Source organism: Pinus tabuliformis, chromosome 7 (assembly GCF_031772625.1).
Source record: "Pinus tabuliformis cultivar Carrire ecotype Pingquan chromosome 7, CPIR1, whole genome shotgun sequence".
Lineage (NCBI taxonomy): Eukaryota > Viridiplantae > Streptophyta > Pinopsida > Pinales > Pinaceae > Pinus > Pinus tabuliformis.
In genome coordinates, this window is record NC_142293.1 from 1,047,224,280 (window position 1) to 1,047,246,991 (window position 22,712).

Genomic DNA, 22,712 nt, shown 5'->3' on the forward strand with positions numbered 1-22,712 from the left:
TTTGAGGCACCTCCCCAATTGCTACAAGCCGATCCTGGATTTCCTCAATTCTGGTGAGAAAGGGATCAATGTCTTCACCCTTACACATCCTGAGGTTTCTTAGCTTCTCCTCCAGGAGCACATTTCGCTGCTTGGAAGGATTCTGATATAGCTAAGCGAGAACATACCACATCTCCTTGGTAGTTCTCTTGCTAGATATATGTGGAACTATATAGTACCAGAATCCATTTAGGATCATCCTCTTCACCTTAGCTATCTTTTCCCTATACTCTTTCAGATGATCTGCATTGGCTAGTACTACCACCACTCTCTGTAAAAGTATTTAGGCCATGTTCATCTAATAGGAAGGACATCCTAGCCTTCCAGATGACATTGTTGGAGGATCTCTCCAATCTATCCTGATCTATAATCCCACATGTGGCCATCTCTAAAACTGAAACAAAAATATCCCATTTTCACTACTTGACTGCTAAATCTGCTATTTTCACTCACTTCTGGAGTGAGAAAATATGCTTGCAGTAACTACTGACTGTAACTGGAAATTTGGATTTCTAGGCTAGAAACCCTCTGAGAGAAATTTCCTCTATGTGTGAGCTTTCTCTTCCACCCTAGTGTTGATTTTGCTACTATAAACTATTGCAAAACAAACATCCTACACCAAAACAAGGAATTTTATTTGTGAAAATATTAGCTACTATTGCTCCCTCTGCCTTCTCGAATCGATCTATCTAGAAAACCAAATCTTTCTACAACCCTACACTAAAAAATCGAACTTCTCAAGCAATTCCAACTGCCTAGCTAGGCATTGCGCAACCCCCATAAATTCATCATGCTGCTCCCACTAAACAATGGATTTTCCTCTATGCTATTGGGTTATGTTATATTCTTTCCATGACTAGCCCACATAGTTAACCGGGGGGTTAGAGGGGGGGGGGGGGGGGGTGGAGCCCCCCTTCGTTGCGCCAATTGTGTAGCGAGGGGGGGGGGGTCACAGGGGATTTGAGGTGTACCCGTAACCCCACTTTATGGTGTAGCCAATGGAAGATCTTCAGCCGGAATGGGCGGACCCACCTATGGTTTTGTGCATGATTTTTGCACATGTTTTTTGGACGCGATGGTTTTCGGTCCATGGTATTGGACGTGATGGTTTTCGGTCCATGGTATTGGATGCTTCGACATGTATAAATATGTATTATAACATTGAAAGGAACATAATGAAAAATCAAGCTGGTAGTCCCGGTTTTGGGATCCAGGGGAAAATTTGTGTATATGTGTTTTATGTGTTATGCTCTTGCATTGTTTATTTTCTGTGTTTTAGAATTCGTATGCAGGTAATTTCTGTATGGGGTTCAAACCTACATTTGGTATCAGAGCCGTTTTGGCTTCAAGGGGACGCCTTTGTTGCTGAGGGGTTTCGCTCGGGCCTGTGGTAGACCCTGTTCAGTGGGAGATCCGTGAGATTGATTCTGGTGGTGAAAGAAGATGGCGAGTAGTGGAGAGATAGAGATCGAGAAATTTAATGGTCAGAATTTTGAGTTGTGGAAACTAAAGATGGAGGATCTGTTGGTGGATAAAGATCAGTGGATTGCGGTAGATTCGGGTACTAAACCAACGGGAGTGTCTGATGAAGAATGGAAGAAGTTGGATCAGAAGGTAGAGAGCATAATACGATTGTGTGTCTCAGATTCAGTATTGCTGAATGTATCAGGGGAAGCTACGACAAAGGCTTTGTGGGACAAGTTAGGGACTTTGTACCAATCTAAGTCTTTGGTGAATAAACTGTTTCTGCAGAAAAAGCTGTATAACCTAAGGATGAAAGATGGAGAGTCGGTGACAGAGCATCTGAATGCATTTAATATTGTGGTAAGTCAGTTAGCATTTGTTGATATTAAAATTTCAGATGAAGATAAGTGCATCAATTTGTTGTGTTCTCTACCAGATTCGTGGGATAGTCTGGTTATTGCAATAGGTAGCAATGCAACTGCCTTGCAGTTTGATGAAATAGTCTCAGCCTTGCTGACGGAGGAGATGAGATGGAAAAATATGGAGAGTCAAAATGGTGATGCCTTGTCTGTACGAGGACAGTCCTAGTATAGAAACAAAAATAAGTCATCAAGTGGGATATATAAATCTAGAGGGAGATATACATCTCCAGGAAAACCTATAAAGGTGGTGTGCTAGAAATATGGAAAGGAAGGCCACTTCAAAAGGGACTGTAAATCTAAAGCTCCTAACAAAGGAAAGGGATCTAATGAGGCTCCTTCTGCAGAGGCGAGAACCACCTCAGATGAAGGTGGGGATGTGTACTTGGCTTCTTCAAGTACACATGTAGATCATGAGGCATGGTTGATTGACTCAGGTGCATCCTTTCACTTCACTCCCCATAGAGAGTGGTTTTGTGAGAATGAGAAATATGATGGTGGTGATGTCTTCTTAGGGGATGACCGGAAGGCTAGAATCATTGGTCGTGGAAAAGTAAAGTTGAAGCTGCAAGGTGGAAGGGTTAGAACACTTCTGGGTGTTTTGCATATTCCTGCATTAGCCAAAAATTTGATTTCTGTTAGCAAGATGGATGATGCAGGTGTAAAAAATAGTTTTCGAGAAGGATACCTGCAAGATGGTTCAGGGAGCACTGGTATTGATGCGGGGAGTTCAAATTGGAACTCTGTACAAGCTGCAAGGTAACACTATTATTGATGGGTGCAACAGTTCTGTGGTTCCTGAAAGTGGAGCAGAGAATCTAGTGGTCTCTGGAGAGAAGACCATGTTGTGGCATCAAAGGCTTGGACATATTGGAGAGAAGGGCCTTCGAATACTTCATGGTAAAGGTATGAATAATAGTTCTCTGGATTTTGATTTCTGTGAAAATTGTGTATATGGGAAGCAAAATCGGGTGAGTTTCCCCTCTGGAGGTAAGAGGGTGAAACAGATATTAGAACTTGTGCATAGTGATGTGTTTAGACCTGTGAAGGTTCCATCACTGGGTAAGTCTCTGTACTATGTATCATTTATAGATGACTTCTCAAGGAATACATGGATATATTTCCTTAATAAGAAATCTGAAGTCTTTGACAGGTTTAAAGAATTTAAGGCTCTCGTGGAAAATCAGACAAATAAGAAGATAAAGGTGCTGAGGACAGATAATGGTGGAGAGTTTTGCAGCAAGGAATTTGAAGAATTCTGTAAGAAGTGTGGTATAGCATGATAGAAGACTACTCCATATACACCTCAGCAAAATGGAGTTGCAGAAAGAATGAATAAGACATTGATGGAAAGGGAAAGAAGCATGCTTAGTGTGTCGGGTTAGGACAAGAATTCTGGGTAGAGGCGGTGGATACTGCATGTTACCTGGTCAAAAGGTCACCTTCATCAACGTTGGAGGATAAGACTCCAAAAGAGGTATGGACTGGTAAGAAACCCTCTCTTTCACATCTGAGGGTATTTGGATGTGATGCATATGTACATGTTCCAAAGGAGAAACAAACCAAGTTGGATAGTAAATCTAAAAAGTGCATCTTTATTGGGGACAAGGATGGTTTAAAGGGTTATAAGCTTTGGAACCCAGTCACATGGAAGGTTGTGTACAACTGAGATGTGGTGTTCAGAGAGGTAAAAGATGTTATTAAACATGAAGTCCAACCAAAGGAACCTGAGAAGATAGCGTTTGAGCTTAAGGAGGAAGAATCAGACTCTACAACAAAGGAGGAATCAGAAGATGAAGAGCCACAAACTTCGGGTGTGAGAAGATCAGTTCGAGAAAGAAGGCAGCCAGATTGTTATAGTCCATCTTCTTTCTGTTCAAATTTTTATTTATCTATTACTGACGATGATCCCAGAACTGTGAAGGAAGCAGTAGATTCAGAGGATGGCAAACTTTGGAAAGAGGCCATGGCTGATGAAATGACATCTTTGCACAAAAATGAGGCTTGGTATCTGGTGGAGTTGTCGGCTGGAAGGAAACCCATTGGCAGCAAATGGGTCTTCAAGAAGAAGACAAATGTAGAAGGAAAGGTGGAGAAATAAAAAGCTCGGTTGGTAGCAAAAGGTTATTCCCAGGTGCCGAGAATTGATTTTGGTGATATTTTTTCTCCTGTTGCCAAGGTAACTTCTATTAAATTACTTTTATCTGTTGTTGCTACTTTTGATTTTGAGGTAGAACAGATGGATGTGAAGACAACATTTATTCACGGGGATCTGGAAGAGGAAATATACATGAAGTAACCTGAAGGCTTTGCGGTGAAGGGTAAGAAAGAACTGGTATGCAAGTTAAAGAAGTCTCTGTATGGGTTAAAATAGTCACCAGAAGCAAAGAAGATCACTGCGTGTATTTTAAATTAATTGGTGACCGTGTTATTTATTTGGTCTTGTATGTGGATGATATGTTGCTGGTTGGAAATGAAAAAGAAATTATCTAGGATTTGAAGATCCAATTGTCCTCCAAATTCGACATGAAAGATCTTGGTGCTACAAACTATATTTTGGGCATGGAAATTAAAAGAGATTAGGCAAAGAGGAAGCTCTGGTTAAACTAGAGGAATTATGTTGAGACGATACTGCAGAGGTTTAATATGCAGGATAGTAAACCGGTGAAGGTTCCTACTCCTGTAGGTGTGAGGTTATCTGTTGAACAGTGTCCCAAGACACAAGAAGAGGAAGAGGACATGTCCTGTGTTCCATATGCAAGTGCAGTCGGTAGCTTGATGTATGCAATGGTTTGTACTAAACTAGACATTGCACATGCAGTGGGAGTATTGAGCAGGTTTATGTCAAAACCAGGGAAGGAGCACTGGACAACAGTGAAGCGAGTTTTCAGGTATTTGCGTGGCACTAGTGATTATGGTTTGTGCTACCAAGGAAGATCAGGATTGGACAAAATGTTGGATATTCGTGGCTTTGTTGATGCAGATTGGGCTGGAGATTTGGATCAGAGAAGATCTACAAGTGGGTATGTGTTTAACCTATTTGGAGGTGCAGTTAGTTGGATGAGTAAGAAACAATCTGTAGTGGCACTATCAACCACAGAGGCAGAATACATGGCAACCACTCATGCAAGAAAGGAAGCAGTTTGGTTGTAGAGATTGTGTTCAAGTATGGCATTAGTACAGGGAGATATAAGGATAGACTGTGACAGCCAAAGTGCATTTTATTGGCAAAGAACCCCACATATCATTCAAAGACAAAGCACATTGATGTTCAGTATCACTTTGTGAGGGAAATGATAGAGGACAAAAAGGTGTTTCTGGTAAAGGTGGACATTTTGAAGAATATTGCAGATGCATTGACAAAATATGTAAGCTCTGAGAAGTTCTCTTGGTGTAGAGAGACAATGGGTGTTTCAGGGCTAGAAAAATGACTAAGCTCTCTTGTGGCCCCATGTGGAAAGAAAACAACAAGTGGGAGAATGTTGGGTTGTGTTATATTCTTTCCACGACTAGCCCACATAGTTAACTGGGGGGTTAGAGGGGGGGCAGAGCCCCCCTTCGTTGCACCAATTGTGTAGCGGGGGGGGGGTGGGTTCACAGGGGGTTTGAGGTTTACCCGTAACCCCACTTTGTGGGGTCCACCTATGGTTTTGTGCATGATTTTCGCACATGTTTTTTGGACGCGATGGTTTTCGGTCCATGGTATTGGACGCGATGGTTTTCGGTCCATGGTATTCGATGCTTCGGCATGTATAAATATGTATTATAACATTTGAAAGGAACATAATGAAAAATCAAGCTGGTAGTCCCAGTTTTGGGATCCAGGGGAAAATCTATGTGTATATGTGTTATGCTCTCGCATTGTTTATTTTATGTGTTTTAGAATTTGTATGCAGGTAATTTCTGTACGGGGTTCAAACCTACATATGTTTCTAAGCTTCCCCGTTTGATTAAAATCCCTATGATACCATGTGAAAATTTCACCACTGAAATTCTATTGCACCTACTCGAATTGATTCTTCTAACTGTAAAATTCATTATGCAGTTTATTGCTATGAGAACAACGAATTAATCACACTGAAATATTTATAAATAAAAAACACTATGGAAGATAAATTGGAAAATGAGAAAATACTAGCACACATGTGTACACACACACAAATATAACACCATTATTTTCAGATTAAAGTCCCTAGAAAAACCCAATGTGGGAAAACCAGTGCAATGATTGAGGGTTTTTATTATTAAGCAATAGTGAGAAATTTCAAGTACAATTAATATCACCAAATTGATGAATCTATCCAAGAGAAATATTGGAAATTTTTTATTGAGGGATTCTACCCTCTCTCCGAGCAATCCTGACACTATCTGACCTCTGAAAAAGCCAGTTGTCCAAGTGTTCTGCGCAGGCCCTACGTCACCCTAGCATTGCCTGCCCCACACACTGCCTGAATTGATTGCCAATATACCCGTCCTGCCTGCTACTGACTAGGAAAATGATTCTCTGACCCTTTGGAAAATATTCCTGACCTTTGGAACTGAAAATGTCTTCCTCTCCAGCTGGATCAAATTTCTCTTTTGAAGTAACTGTGCAATCCCTTCACTACTTCCTGGAGAAAATATTGGCCTCCTCTTTCTGACTCTCCGGAACTGGAAAACTTCCTTTGGAATCTCTGCTTCCCCTCTCGGGCTCGAACCCTTCTGGTTGAATGTTGCTACTCTTTGGATAAATTGAACTACCCAAGGAAATCAATCTCAAGTGTGTTCCTCCATATACCCATTGTCTTCTTCTTATAATCTCACCGTGGGACTCCAATGGCCAAGATTAAAACTTAATCAATGGCTAAAGTTATTTCCTAGTCGATCCGTGTGAGTTTCTAGAGAGATATCACCTTCCTCAATTAATTAATGTTAATTAATAATTTTCCCTAAGTTAAACTTAGGAAAATTTTAATTACTAATTAGTTAACTTAATTAAGACATTTTTAGGTGGATTTTATTGAAACCTTTTCTAGGTTATGGAGTTCTAGTGTTTCTTATCCTCTCTGAGAACTCTTGATACTAGAACACCATCCAATGCTACAAAAGCTAACATGTTTCAATGGGTTAACTGGAGCATGTTTTAAAATGCCATGTTCCACTAAAAAATAAAGTATGAAACTATAAATGGTACTGAAAAATGAACAACATGAAAACAAATAGATTGACCACACTATTTCCCACCGAAAAGGCTATGTAGACATCATAAAAAGAATATGAAAAGAAAGCAACCCAAAGAAAAAAGAGACCAAAAGATCAAGTACCAAGTGTGGTTGGGATCTAAGGTTAATGCTATTTCTTTTACACAACAAATACCAATAAATAAGAATGAATAAATACTGGAAAAGAACAACAAATAAACAGAAAGAAGATGACTCCTAGAAATACCTTAGAGAAATTATGCAATAAAAGGTTCAAATGGAATCACAGTGATGCTACTAAGTCTTAAAAGGATTGAAATGAAAGGTTTATTATGTTGGAAAACAATGGCTAGAAGTTCTGAACACCATAAACAAGCACTCTATCAAGTGGCGGAGGCGTAGTTCAAACCCCAAGGGAATTTTTTCCTTTCCTCCTAAAGACAAGAAAACTGAGATAAGGCCTAATGGAATTAATAAGAATAGTGAAACACCCCTTGAAAGACAAACATAATTCATACTTAGAAAAACCCTGAAAAAATTGCAGAAAGCTGGAAAAAGAGGCAGTTCAGAAACTGACCCGTTTCTTGCACAATGACGCAGGTTCTGGCCTAAAACCTATATAGCAAAAAAAAAATGCTCCAAAAAGTGCGATGGGCTCCCAATACTTTTGCTTTCAGAGTTTTAATAGAAATCATCGTCTCTTGTTCGATTGGTACCTGTGACCCACAAAAAAGAAGTGAAAGCACACAAAGATAAAGATATTTCCAAAAAACCATTGAAAATCTAAAAATAGAAATAAGAATGAAAGAGAGAAAATTGCAGAAACAAAGTCACTAGGGATCTAAATATCTAAACCAGTGGAGTCACCATTTGTTGATGACTAAGACCTAGTGGAGTTGCCATTTGTTGTTATGATAATTTCTGAAAGGTGTACCAAAAGTCTCCACTTTTGCTGTTGGTGACTAATAGCCATAACAACCATGGAAATAAAAGGAAAGTTGCAAGTATTCTTTAGATCTACAAAATAATTATTAGAACACCCTGCAAAAACAACGTGCAAACACTGAAAAATATATGACAACAATAATGACAAAGAAAACCCAATGGAAAGTGATTTAATTTATTATTATAAAAGAATACACCTTATGGAGAAGAATGTAGACTTGGGTCTAAAGCATCCCCCTTTGTGGGATGGGTTCTTTTGTTCCCTATGCTTCAACAGTTGATCTCTATCTCTAGCTAGTTGCAATGAGAAAAATGAATGAGTGAAAAGTGAACTTAAAGTGAGAGCTCAGATGGTTTTGGACGACAATGATGTCAATGAAATGGTCATGTGTAGAGAGTGAGGATAAACCTTTCTATTTATAATAAATTTCCATGAGAATATCTTCGTGATAATAAAAGCAACATATATATCATATTTAGATTAGAATTACCAATCAGGAATGACTTGGAGAAGTTAAATTTTTTCTAATTACTATCATTGCATTATGCCAACATGAGATCTTAAGTAGAAGATAAGACTATAGGAGAAAGATGTAACTTTGCAAAGTTGTAAAACCAAAAATTTTCTTATTTAATGAAGTCATTCTTTAGAACGCACATGAGAATAGTGGCGATAAATCCAGTTAAAAGAAGAAGAATTGTTACACAAGAATTTATAATGGACAACCAATGGATTTCCAAATGTCGGGGCAAGGATGAAGACTTTGAATATTTATCCATTTTATGTTCAAATGCAGTCTGATTCTCCACCCACTTAACTGAGTATGTGAAATCAACTTCAATCTCCTTGTCCTCAGTATTGTCAACAATAAAATTTGGATTTATATGAACAGTAATTTCTATGACACGATCATTGTTGTACAAGATTTCAAAGTGAAGGTGTTTGTACAGTAAAATTGGATCTACATTATTTTCTTTATCGGTTTTTCCTATAAAACCCCAGATAGGCAAGTCATCATAATACATTTGAAAATAATAATCCTTCTTCACTGCTTCTCTAAACTTCTCCAAATCTCACTTAGCTCATTTTTTCGTGCAAAGAAGTTCAGAATTTTTGTCTTCCTGGAAATCAAGCTTATATCGAGCACCAACCATTCGGTCACCATTTAACACTTTTCCAAGATCTTCCCTCTTCTCAGTCACCTTATCTGCAATATTTACAGAACATTGCTTATTAATAATATGCCACAACAAACATGCTCGTTTCTTCTACAAAATACATAGTCAAGAAAGTCAAATATGCAAAATTTGTACAAACTTGGAGGACAAAATGGAAAATCAAAATAACGGCATGTTTCACTGCAAAACATATATAGAAGAAATAAACATTTGATAATTGATAGAGAAATTCCTAAAAACAAGGATTCTTTAAATTTTTAACTGATAAAATTGAATTGTAGTGACCTTCGTTGATTTTGGAAGCACACATAATTATGGTATCATCACTGTATCCGCTCCACAGCTGTTTGCAACAGGCTGTCTAGTTTATGGGCTAGTTTGATACATAAGGCCAAGCTCTGCTTTTGTCATGTAGGTTTTTTGATAGAGTACTTATTATTCCTCCATTCCCTTCAAGTAAATGGTGGTTCCAGGGAATTCTGCTGATGAAGCCTCTCACTCCAACCGAGTGATTCCGCCTAGGAAAGTTCTACTTTGTTCTCTTCATGCCTATCAAAGTTCTTCATATGAGTATATTGCCAAATTTCCTATCTTACACCCAAGGAGTACAGGTGGATCCATGTCCTTTCTCTCGTATTTGTTGAAACCAGTAGCATGAATATGGGTACTAGAAGGTTAATTCCTCTTCACACTGTGTTAAGAACAATACCATTTTCCTCATGCTTTGTGCTTTGCTCTTTTCTTCTGTCAGAGATAAAAATTAATCAATATCGACTTGAAGTTGAAAGAGGAGGCCAATAACAACACGCTTAAGATGAAGGGCTCTGTAAACATATTAAGAAGACGAAGGAGATGGAAATGGGGAGAGTGGGAGTGAGGGAAACAACATGTAATTTCCATGTAGAAGAACCCAAAGTGAAGATGTGAAAAAGTTTGCTGGTATTCGCTGGAAGACACCCTCAATTCCACATGGATTTTCGTCTCCGTCTATAGAAAATTGTTCAGTGATTTGACTCTAAAATACTAAGAAGCGCGACTTGAAATTAAACAAAGGAAGAGGAAGTGAAGGACAATAAATGTATGAACGATTCCTCAAATACATCAAGGTGGAAACAAAATGAATTATAGTGCAGAAGACTGTAGAGTCAACATGCCAATCAGACTTGGCCACTCAATTTATTAAAATTTTATTTACAAAGAAAGTTATAATAAACAACATGGAATTGTGGGACATGTGTTCAAGATTGTGTTAGGGACAAAGGGACGACGGGTTTGAACAACGTTGTCATGATAAATCTCACTATAGAAATTCTTATCGGCGTAAATAATGATTTAATAAATATTTCTTAGGAGATATGTATAATGATTAAGGAATAATTAATAAATAGTGATTTATTTAATTATTCCTAGGTGATATAGTCTAAAGTGGAAATGATTATCGACGTAAATAATGATGTAATAATTATTTCAAGAGAGAGAAGTTAAATGATTAAGGAATAATAAATAAATAATGAATTATTTAATTATTCATGTGGACGAGAGAAAATATTTTTAATTATTCTCACTAAATGGGTCAATATGAAAATAACATGAAATTAATTAAATGAATTTCTGGGTTATTTTCAATTGGGTAAACATCAATAATTTAGGAAAAGTTACTCTAAATTATTTCCTAAGGTGAAAGTGGGTTTTATGTGTAAAACTCATACTACATGGTGTATTTTGATAACAATGCAAAAGATAACAATGCAAAAGATTAAGATTAAGACAATGAAAACTAGAAGTACTCACATATGTAACAAATTTTGTCATAAATTATAGCCAAAAGAATTTAATTTTGAAACTCTAAAAAACCAAGGCTTTTATAAGTTACAAGGGTTTTTGGGCCTAGAATCCAACCCTTCTTCATTTTAAATGAAAAAATATATAGGAAAATTTCAATCCTCTAGCTCTACTAGCTTTTAGGAATGAAATCCTAACAATAAACTAAAAATAAAATCAATCTCAAAATAATTTGCAAAAACTATGTGTTATCACAAAATCATGTACTGATGGCTGCTAATCAGTTAGACTTTATGTAACTATTTCAGACCAGACTCTTGGCTAAGGATTAGCCTCCCTAACCTGAGAGGGCTCTCTCAAGACAAACTACTGATTGTGATTAACACTAAGAGGGCTAACTCTTGAAATGAGAACTTAATAAACATGCTGGTTGGACAGACAACATAAGATTTCTTCCATTGGCCTCATGGAGTCAAACACCATTCCAGTAAACTATCAACTACTCATTCATGGAAGTCAAGGCATATAATGTCTAAACACTCAAAACATTTCTCAAAGGAACCTCAACTCATAAATATGCACAGGAAATCTAAGCAACTAGGTGAATTCAGAGTGATTGCACATCTATGGAGCTGTAAATATGAAAGATAAGACAAAACCACATACATCTTGAGCATTTGAACACAATATGAATCTTGAGAAGAAAAAGTAATCTCTTATATTACTGCAACAAGTCCTTTTCATAAGCAAATATAAAACTCTGTTTTCAATAACATCCAACCCCCGTTACATAGATCATTCAGCATATATAGAAACATGATCCTAACTACTTGGAGCTTCCTCCTCCAGCATGAGGGGAGCTCGATGATTGCCTATGATGACACCTACTAACTTTTAACTAACTATTAATTACAGCTGACTATTAATTGACAGCGCTGGACTCCTAGAACAATTAAAACTCTACTTCTACATCATGCTGGAAATAGCATTTATTACAATCAAACTGGTGCTCCTACGAGAAAAATGAGAGAACAGGTTCATTCTCTGACAAATGGCTTCTTTTAGTTTGGCTGTGATGAACCTTTAATGCTCCATGTTTGTCTTTAATGACATTTCTGTTACCCTGAAACATAGGCCCCTGTTTGTCGGTCTTTGATGCGCTTTACCATATTCGAATCCAAAGAAGCATGCCTTTTATCTTTGATTACTCAAAATAGCACAGGCTGCCACGTCTTCGATGTGCTGGCCATTTTTTCATGCGCTGCGAAAACACCCTGTCTTTAAGCTAGGCTAAAAATTTTTTGGCAACAGAATTTTCAGTGATAACAGTGGCTCCACTTGGGATAGTGTGCCCTTGTGGTACACTAAGAACTCGCAGGTCCAGTGCCTTATCCATTTATGACAAACAGAAATTTGCTTGATAAGCATGACTGTAGGAGAAAGAAAGCTACAACTACTAAAACAAAATGCTCAGTCAACCTTGAGCTTATTTGCATTTTCCTACCTACCTACCCTAACAATTCAACCTTCTTTCAGTTCAATCAATGTGAAATTTCCAATGTAGCCAATCATTTATCTTATCTGAAATTTCCATGTTTGTCCTTTGGCTGTGCTTGAAACAAAAATAAACCAGATACTGAAGTAACCGAGGCAGCATGAGGTGTAACTGTTCTTCAACATGAAAATATAACTGGAAGCCGCCTGAACAATCTTTTCCATGTATTCAGCTATAGGGTCAAAAAACACATGGTTAGTTTGCTGATTCTCAAAACCTTCTGTATCTTTAGACAACTTATCTTCAGCCACACCAAATTTATTTGATATGCTATCCAACTGCCTTTCTAAATGATGCTCACAAACAATGTAATTTTCCTCACTACTATGATCATTATTTGAAGTAAGCTGCTGCAAGGAATTACAAAATTGAGCAAGCTTTTCCTCTGCCTGAGGGTCATAGAAAATTTCCTCCAATATTTCTTCTTGCTGGGTGCAATCAATTTCATCTCCATCATGATCTGAAACCTGACAAATCTGCTGCATCTCTACATCAATATCTAAGGATAAAACATGGTTTTCACAAGTAAACTCCTGCTGCTCTTCATGCTGTGTTTCATGGAATGTTATACCTTCTCCTTGGTGCTGGAATGCATTATGATGAAGAGCCTCTAAAATTTCTTCATCCGTAAACTCATCATCATCATAACAATCCTTCAAATACTGAATAAGATTTAAAGAATGCCTACAGCAATCTTTAAGCAGCAATAAGGAAGGATAACCTTCTTTATACATGTCATAGAACACATCATGGAAATCAGCAAGAGAAGATAATGAACCATTCTCCAAACTTTTATACCAAGACCATGCTTTTCCTTCTAAAGTGGCCATAAACATTCTCATGAGACAATCCTCAGGGAAATGAACCTTAAGACTGCGTACATGCATATGAAACCTAACCAAATGAAGAGCAGCATTGTCCTTCTTTTCATCTTTGAATATTGGAAGATCATCTAACCAATCAACCTTTGGCATAGGATTTGGAAAACCAGGGATATGAGACTGATTCATAGGAGCATACCTGGCATTCATTCTTGCAGTGGAACTCATCTTGTAACTTCATCAAGCTACTGATCTTCTAGCAGTGGAGTCACCTTCTAATTTGTTATTTGCTGTGTGGAGTCGCCAAGGTAGTTTTGCAGCCTCAAATACCTTCTGAACTCCTGCTACCTTCAGAAGTTCAGCTTCATAATTTCGGGAATGAATAATCTTCAGGCTCCCGGTAGACGCACCAAAATGTTATCACAAAATCAGGTACTAAGGGCTGCTACTTAGCAAGATCTCATGTAACTATTTCAAACCAGGCTTTAGACTAAGGCTTAGCCTCCTTAGTCAGAGAGGGCTCTCTCACAGATTATGAATATGAATTAATGACCAGGAAAGATGGCTAACTCTTTAAACAACACATGAGAAATAAGCTGGTTGGAACACAAAATAAGATTTCTTCCATTGGGCTCATGGAGTCAAGCACCTTTGCAGTAAACTATCAACTACTCATTCATGGAAGTCAAGGCATATAATGTCTAAACACTCAAAACATTTCTCAAAGGAACCTCAGCTCATAAATATGCACAGGAAGTCTGAGCAACTAGGTGAATTCAGAGTGATTGCACATCTATAGAGCTGTAAAATATGAAAGATAAGACAAAACCACATACATCTTGAGCATTTGAACACAATATGAATCTTGAGAAGAAAAAGTAATCTATTATATTACTGTCACAAGTCTTTTACATTAGCCAATATAAAAACTCTGTTTTTCATAAATCTCCAACCCCCATTACATCAGAGTTTTCACTATATATAGGAAAACAAACTAAACTACTTTGAGTCTCCTCCTCCAGCATGAGGGGAGCTCGATGACCTATCATTAACTACCCTTATCTATTTTTAAACAAACTCATTAAATACATAAAGTATTGAGCTGTAATTACAAAGAGTCCTAATCACACGAAAACTCTAACTTCATCTCCTCGTATGCCTGATTCCTTTCTTGATCTTTGACAACTGTCTTTTGTTGGTTAGGCTCAAGATGATTGAGCTACAGATGCAAGGAACGCTGACTTTGGATACCTGTAAGCGCTGATGGATCATTTATCATCAGGATCAAAACACCTATTTTTAAGGTCCCTGTCTCCTACCATCCTCCGAAAATGTAGCAGCATGTTCCCAACTCTTTAATAACTCAAAGTATGGAACGCTGCTACCAAACACCATATCTCCAGATGAGCTGTAGGCTGTATTGATGTACAGGTGTCTCTCTTCTAACATTCCTGGTCAAACTGTTTATTCTGCATTGAAAACATCACCTACAGCAGTTTCGTAGCGCGCTACGAAACTGCTGTGTGATTTAAAAAACACAGTCTTCCTCTAAACTCCTCACAAAATTGAATAGCTGCTATTGCCATTCTTCAGTTTCACCTTTGCTATGCTGGGATTCAGAATCACATTCTCTGTATCCTTCATAAGGTTAGAGTGGGTTACCTTCTTTTCCTCATCAAAGATCACCTCAAGCTTAGGCCTAACATAATTATTGAGAACTGGAGCACACAAAATCGATGCCCTTTTTATATTTTTTTATCTCTGTCTCATCCTCCTGACTGACCTTAACAAACTGTAGTCCCTCAACCAACTCAATTTCCTTAATCTGTAGCTCTTTTTCTAAGAAGCCATTAATACTCTTTGACATCTTCTGTGTCATCTTATCTTCTAAAATAGAAACCAACAACTGCCACAAATCAGAGCATGTGCTTTGCTCTAATGATTCATGTGTTTTTAGAACCTTGCAGTGCAAGGCCTTTAACCTTTTTCTCTCTGTACCATCCACGACAATGATTGCAGATTTGAGATGTTTCTGCAGAGTATCTCTGGATTCTGTGTCAGATGCATTTTCTAATCTTTCCTTCCAAAAAAGAAATAGATCACACTTTATGGAACAAACAGGGCACACAAATTTACAATCAATGTTTCGCTCCTTCCCAGTGCTAACGGTGCTTCTTCATTTCTCACAAGTAAGACAAGAGCGATACTGCCAATTTGTGCATACTCCTCCTTGGACACAAGCTCTATGTTCGCACCAACCATCCGCTCCACAAGAAGATTCCCAGTCAAGTCAGGATCTTCATCGACTTGTGCCTTGGTAGTTCGTAATATGAGATAGCGGTCAAGATTCAAGTATCGAGCTGCCACTGATAAGTCATCACGCTTTATCCAGACTTCAATGTTTGATGGTAAGCCCGGAAGATTCCATCGATGAATTGGTATAGGGAGATGTCCGAGAGAATAGAAATGGGACGGAATCGGATGAAGCTCTGTCGCCCAAGAGGGAGGTGTGTATGAAACTTTGCTCAGAAAGGCTTCAGAACTGCCTTCTCCTTCCACTCGCTCTGCACGAAGCCCGTGAGCCATTGTTGTCTTCGCTCTGACACTCTTGCCTTTCAACTGTAATTTACTGTAGCACCATGGAGATGTAAAACCAATCCAATGGCAGCCGCTGCTAAAGCCGAAATGTTTGCAATCGGGAGTCATCCTAATCCTATATGAAATTAACGACGCCGAACCCCTTTTCTGGCAAAGAAAAACAAATGTCAACCAGGTGTCTATGTTCTCTGTCAGTGGAGGAACTAATGCACGAACAACTGGTAATGTTTATCAAATCTCAACATCTCGTTTGGTTCCTTGTATTCGGTCAATACACAAAGATTAGAACATGAGGCGCATACTTAAATGCAAATACATTTCATTTGTCAAAAACTCATCACTGACACGAACATGATCCCACAACCATGAATTCCCAATGTACTTGGAGATGATATATGCACCACCACTTAGTCGATAACCAGCTTCATATATATTTGCTACTTTTCCAACATAATTAACCTGAGTTGGGATCAGAAGGACTTCATTGACTTGAGAAAAGCGATTGTCCCAGGAAAGGATCTTCAAGGTATTAGTCTCAGGGAGAGCACTGAGCAAATCTATGTTGCTACAAACGAGCTTAATGCACTTCTTCCTTGAAAACACTGTCACTGCTCTCATCTGCATTTCTGGAGGGAAGCAAAACTCTGTACAATAGGCATGCTAGGATTTGGGCCTCCACTGAAAACTCGAACAAATCCCCAATTTCGTAGCACGCTATGAAACCACCTAAACAGGTAGCGCTGCGAAACTGCTAAAAAAGAATTCATGCGCTGCAAAAACACCCTGTCTTTAAGCTAGGCTAAAAATTTTTTGGCAACAGAATTTTCAGTGATAACACTATGGATCTGATCCATTTACTGCTGATATTCCTCCTTGAAAACTGAAAATAATTGCACTTATTGGAAACCCATGACTGATAGTTGTTAAATCTATTGCCTCTAAATGTTCTTCCACTTGTCATTTAATTGCAATCATGCCTGAAAGCCTAAAGCTGAATTCTTGGAATCCTGTAGTTGCTCAATAAACAAGGGAATATCTTCCATCTGTTTAATCTGTTGTCCTTTATTCTATTTTGAAAGAGTACTCTTTTTAGCTTTTCTACTGAGTGCCTTTCAAATACTTCAATTCTTTATTTGATGCTTTAAATAATTCTTTTCTGGTTGATTCTTTGCCTTGAAATACTGGAATATGAAGCTGACTATGGACCTAAAATTGTTGTATCTAATTTATCGCTGGCACTTCATTTTGCTAGCTATAACCCTTCAAAGCTACAAACATGCCTTATTATATTCTTATAATATAAATGCCAACTGTTGGCATTAGTCATCGATATCCCTTAAATTTTGCAAAAAAACTCTATCACTATTAATTCAGATCTTTCTTCCGAAACTTTGATTTGAGATGTATAATCAACAACTTTAAAGAATTGTGTTAGAAAAATATTTTTTCCTTCTCGTTAATCATTGCAATTGAGCTTTCTAACTAAGCAATTGTGTTGGCACATGGTGGGCCTTGCAAGCAAGATCCATACAGTGACCTGTATAGTAATATCCCTTAAATTTTGTAAAAAAACTCTATCGCTATTTTTTCAGATCTTTCTTCCGAAACTTTGATTTGAGAAGTATAATCAACAACTTCAAACAATTGTGTTAAAAAAATATTTTTTCCTTCTCGTTAATCATTGCAATTGAGCTTTCTAATGAAGCATCTGTGTTGGCACATGATGGATCTTGCAAGCAAGATCCATATAGTGACCTGTATAGCATTCAGAGTATTGCTTCTAGCCATAGAGGCTAGAGTCAAAACATCAAGGCTTGGTAAATGGTTGAAACTCAACAAGCTTTTCCAGCCAATTTTGAGAAGATGAGGAACTATTATTAAAATCTCAAGATATTTATAACATTTCCAAACTGAAACCTTCATTTGAAAATATGAGAGTCTACTCAGGTGGGAATCAAGTTTTGAATCATGAAGCAGAGAGACAAACAAATTCAGCAGTGCCCTCTTGCATAAAGATGACATTGTGGCTTTAGACAATTCTTTTTTGCTAATGTTCCTTCCTTCTTCTAGTTGTTGCTATAACTACTTCATTTCCTTAATCTAATTCGAGAAAACAATATATGCACTTCTCAACACAAACATGGTTTCTCAAACAAGACTGATTAGAAGAAGTCCCTTTCTCTAGATAACATTTTCCAAAACATACAAAACCTCTACAAACATATACATAAAGTCCCTGTTTCAATTCTTCTAGGGCTAAAATTGTCTCTAGTTGTTAGGTTCTTCCATATAATTTTATCGTTCAAGCTATCAACACCATTTCCAACTTTTGCACAACATTGCTACTTGTTCCTTAGAAACCCTATTATTTAGCTTGACATTTTGGATTGCTGGGTTCCCTTTGAATATTGGATTTGACCCTCAATACTCAATGCATGCATGTCTTCAAATTTGGAAAGGGTCCCATGCCTACCATTCATTTCTGTCACTTTCTCATCTAGATTTCCAATTATGCTTTTCTTGAATCACTCTAATGAATCTTCAAAAAGATCAGATCCCTTGAGAACATAGTTATTTCCATGAAGTGAGGAGGTTTCAAGCTAACCATTCCTGCTGAGATAATACAAAACCTGAATTCTTCTGGGATGTGATTTTATTCGGATTCGATCTAGTTATCTAGTTGTTGTCCTTATAGATCGATATAAGGATGCCTTTAGAAATAAAGTAAAATAAAGTAATTTATGGCACTATAAAATGTTTCTCTAGTCACAAAGATAAGACAAGATAATTATATTTATGTTTAACTATGACTACAAAGTAGATAAGAGGGACTATTGAGTATGTAGAATTTTCACTGTAGATCACCTGATATATGCAATGTCCTAAAGCATAATACTAGATCTACTTCTACCATAAACTTTGCGGAAGCTTAAACATATATGAGCATCATCAAGCATGAAAAGATATAACTGAGAATGAGAAGTAATCAACCATAACACAAGAGATATATCACTGGAGAAAGCAACAACTTAAAACCCCAACTGTGTATTATCATACAAGTGGAAATCTTGTTCAAGTTACAAAAAGAATCAGCTCTCAAGCTATCATGCTCTCTCTGTAATCAAACAATACAGCTCATAGACTCAATAGACATAGAATATATCTTCTGCAAGCCCTACAAGCCCCCTATTTCCTTGCATAGTTTTGATTGGGGTCCAACGATATCACATGTGTGAATTGGCCTCATCACACTCACTGTAACCTCAAGTCCAACTGCACAATCCATAAGGAATAATATTCCTTCTGCATGCAAGGAATATTCACCAAGGAATATCCTAGCAACTGATAGTACACTATCCCTCCATCTGATCTCAACTGGGTCTCTGACTGAACTGACATGCATGAGTTATCCATGAGTGAATACTCAGTTATCTAAAATACAGTAGTTACATGCATGCAAGCATTAACTAACTGAACTCTCATTAATTCAACAAACTATTAAATTAATCTCACTGGACTTGACTAAGTTAAACTAAGTCAACTGTTTACAACTCAATATTACAGCTCATCCTTATCTCTTTAACTAAAGGTTAAATTCCTCAATTAATGGAGAAACTGTTGCATGTCCTCACATAGACTTCAAGTTTGATTTTCCTTAACTAATTAACTCAAGATGAATTAATTAATTAATTTCCAAATTGCTGTTGATATCAAATTCGAATTTTACTTCCTATGTTTAGTCCAGGGACTGATTAAAATAAGAAGGGATCCCGAAGTGCTATTTTTAGAAAAGCTATTTTTAGCACTTTCACTTTTCACCCATTGTTGCTAAGACCTCGAATGGATGAATTGCTATTTATAGTCAGGATATTTATAACAATGCTATTTTTAGCATTTCTTGTTGCACACTTTTCAACACTCCCTCTCAACAAGAAAGGGATTATCAGTGACCCCGATCCTGTCTCTGTGGAACTCAAACTTGCATTTTGACAATGCCATAGTCAAAATATCTGCATCCTGGTCCTTGGTCGAAACATACTGCAACATCATGATCCTCTTGACCACACAGTCCTGTAGATGATGGTAACAGATATCTATATGCTTGGAGCTGTCATGAAACACTAGATTCTCAGAGAGTTTTATGCAACTCTGATTATCACAGTATATCACAGTAGGATCCATCATCTGACCAAGCAATCCCACTAGAATCTTCTGCATCCAAATGGCAGCCATGACTTCAGGCTCTGCTGAGCTAAGTGTAACTGATCTCTGTTTCTTGCTATACCAAGAAACTGCAGCTGAACCAAGGTTGAAGATTCCTCTAGAAGTGCTCTTCTGGTCTAATGGACTACCAGCCCAATCCGCATCCATGAAGCCTTGCAACTTCACTCCCTCTATCCATCTGTACCATAATCTGTACTGTGTAGTGCATCTGAGATATCTCAGCAAATGCTTTGCCGCCTTCCAAAACAGCTTGGTAGGTTGAACCATAGCTTGACTCAACTGGTTCACCGCAAGTCGGGTCGTGTGTTCACCAGATACATAAGTGAACCCACTAGCTACCGATAAATTGTAGCAGCTACTACCTCACCTGAAGTAGCATCCTCCTTCCTCTAGTTCCCAGCTAGAGGAGACTGCATGGGTTTGCACTTCTACATGTGAAAGCGCCTGAGTATCTCATTAGCATACTTGCCTTGAGACACAAATACTTCCCCATCTTTCTGCCACACTTCCATGCCTAGAAAGTAGTGTGTTAGCGCTTGAGATTTCATCCTAGGCTGAGGAAGGTAAACCTTCAAGGCAACATCAAACCATTTCACCTCGTAGCTAGCCCTACGGGGTATGAGAAGGCTCTCTCCGGTCAATCTCAGTAAAATATTCAATGGACAGAGATGACCAATACAGTGACACTGATATTAGGCTAGTAAACTGATTAAAAGGTTGATTTGGGGGTTTTTGGGTTTTTCTTTTTTTGGTGGCAAATTGAGGATCTGCAATTTTAGGGTGCGGGGATTTGACACAGTTTCTGCAGGTGGGTCTTTGGGGCAAGGTAGGAGTTTGTGCTAATGCCTTTAGCTGAGATGGATGATCAAGGAGGAAAGAAGAGAAGCTAAAGAGGGCAAACAATGACTTTGAATCCTCTCTAGACAGTGGAAAACATAAACATTAAACAAATTTGAAAGCTGAGCATGGCAAGCATGAATTCAAACTTTATCACTTCATTTGCTTAATAAGCTGCAGTAAAGAAAGAGATGGAACACATAAACACACTTACAATTACAATAAGAGGACACACCATCAAAACAAGAGTCCACAAGAATCCCAATGATGTCTGCAAAACCCTGGTCTTCCTTTTCCTCAAATTGCAGAGATACAAGTAAAATATACAATAGGAGCTTCTCCCTCAAAAGTCCAACCATGAAAATGAGCAAGAGAAGGCATAATATAGATGATATAACTCCTTTCCCCACCTCTAGGGGTCTAGCTCAGCTTCCTAGGAGCTGTTTCAACTAATTCTAAACTGAGCACTAGATAATAGGCAGTCAAAACAACTTGCCTCTAAAACTTAGGAAACCTATCCATGCATTAAATATTTACCATTTACATCAAAGAATCTTCTAGAAGTGTTCAAGGAGAGTAAAAGTATCTAAGTGCCATGAAAATTACACAAAAATCCATCATTTACATGCCTCAAAAGTCAACCAAGATGAAAACAGTGTTTTGCTGGCCGAACTGGTCAAAACAGGCAAATTTCCCTGATAGGTCGCGCACATCACTCTGACTGGTCGCGCACATTCACAGCTCTGTTTGAGGGCCTTCCCGGTGTCCAAATCAGGTGAAAGATAGCTCGTTGGAAAGGTCTGCGAGTCTACTTTCCAACTCCACTGGAATTTATCAATTTGGAGTTGATTTGACCCCTCAAAAGTCATTTCTCCCAAGACAGCTTTCTGCAACTCAAAATAGGGGCAGAAAGTCAAAAATTGCATGGATTTTGAGCTTTTGGAAGCCCAAATCTCCATAAAATATGAAACCCATCCATAGGCAAGTGTATTTTTGCATGAAAATTCCAAAAATGCAAAGTTTTCCCCGTTCTGAGTTGCCCCCATGTATGGTCGTGCGCGGGGTGAGACCAGTCAAATGGCCAAAACCTGTAAAATTCCCAAAAATGCCAAAAATGCTTCAAAACTCTCAAAATTTCTTGGGTTTGCTGCTAGGAGGATGATAATAAGTATCATGGTGAGTGAGAGAGGCCTCAGCCAAGATACAGAGTGGGTTGGTCTTCTTTTTCCGTTTTTGTGCCTTGGCCAAACTCCTTGGATCTAGCGATTGTAATTTTGGCATTTCTCTAAAACCAAGACACCTGTGGAAAAAGTGAAGGAGGTTTTTCTTCTTTGGCATGTTGTGGACAAAAACCTCTCTCAGATTTCCAAAATTCATCTTTCATTGCTCTGAAACATCATTTGAGTGCAACTTGTCCCGATGTGTGAAACAAGGGATTTTGTCGAAATGAAGCGAAATGAAGGGGATAGGGGGCTTCTAAATTCTTGGGGAAATTTTTGGGAGTGGGGAGGGATGTTAGGAAGCAGGGGAAAGTGGAATCGTAGATATTGAGCGAGGGGAAGGGGTCCAAAAGGGAAAAACACAGGCCCAACCTAGAAAATTGCCAGGTTGTAGCTAGAAACTAGGGTTTGTGCAAAAATGAGGAATTTGGCGGATATAAGGGATGGGA

The 22,712-nt window shown here is 38.1% G+C and overlaps 1 pseudogene; it reads right to left on the minus strand.

The window, feature by feature from the left end:
* Positions 1 to 8,674: 8,674 nt before the first annotated feature.
* LOC149251265 (transmembrane 9 superfamily member 3-like) lies at positions 8,675 to 16,090 on the minus strand (annotated as a pseudogene).
* Between the last annotated feature and the right edge of the window lie 6,622 nt (positions 16,091 to 22,712).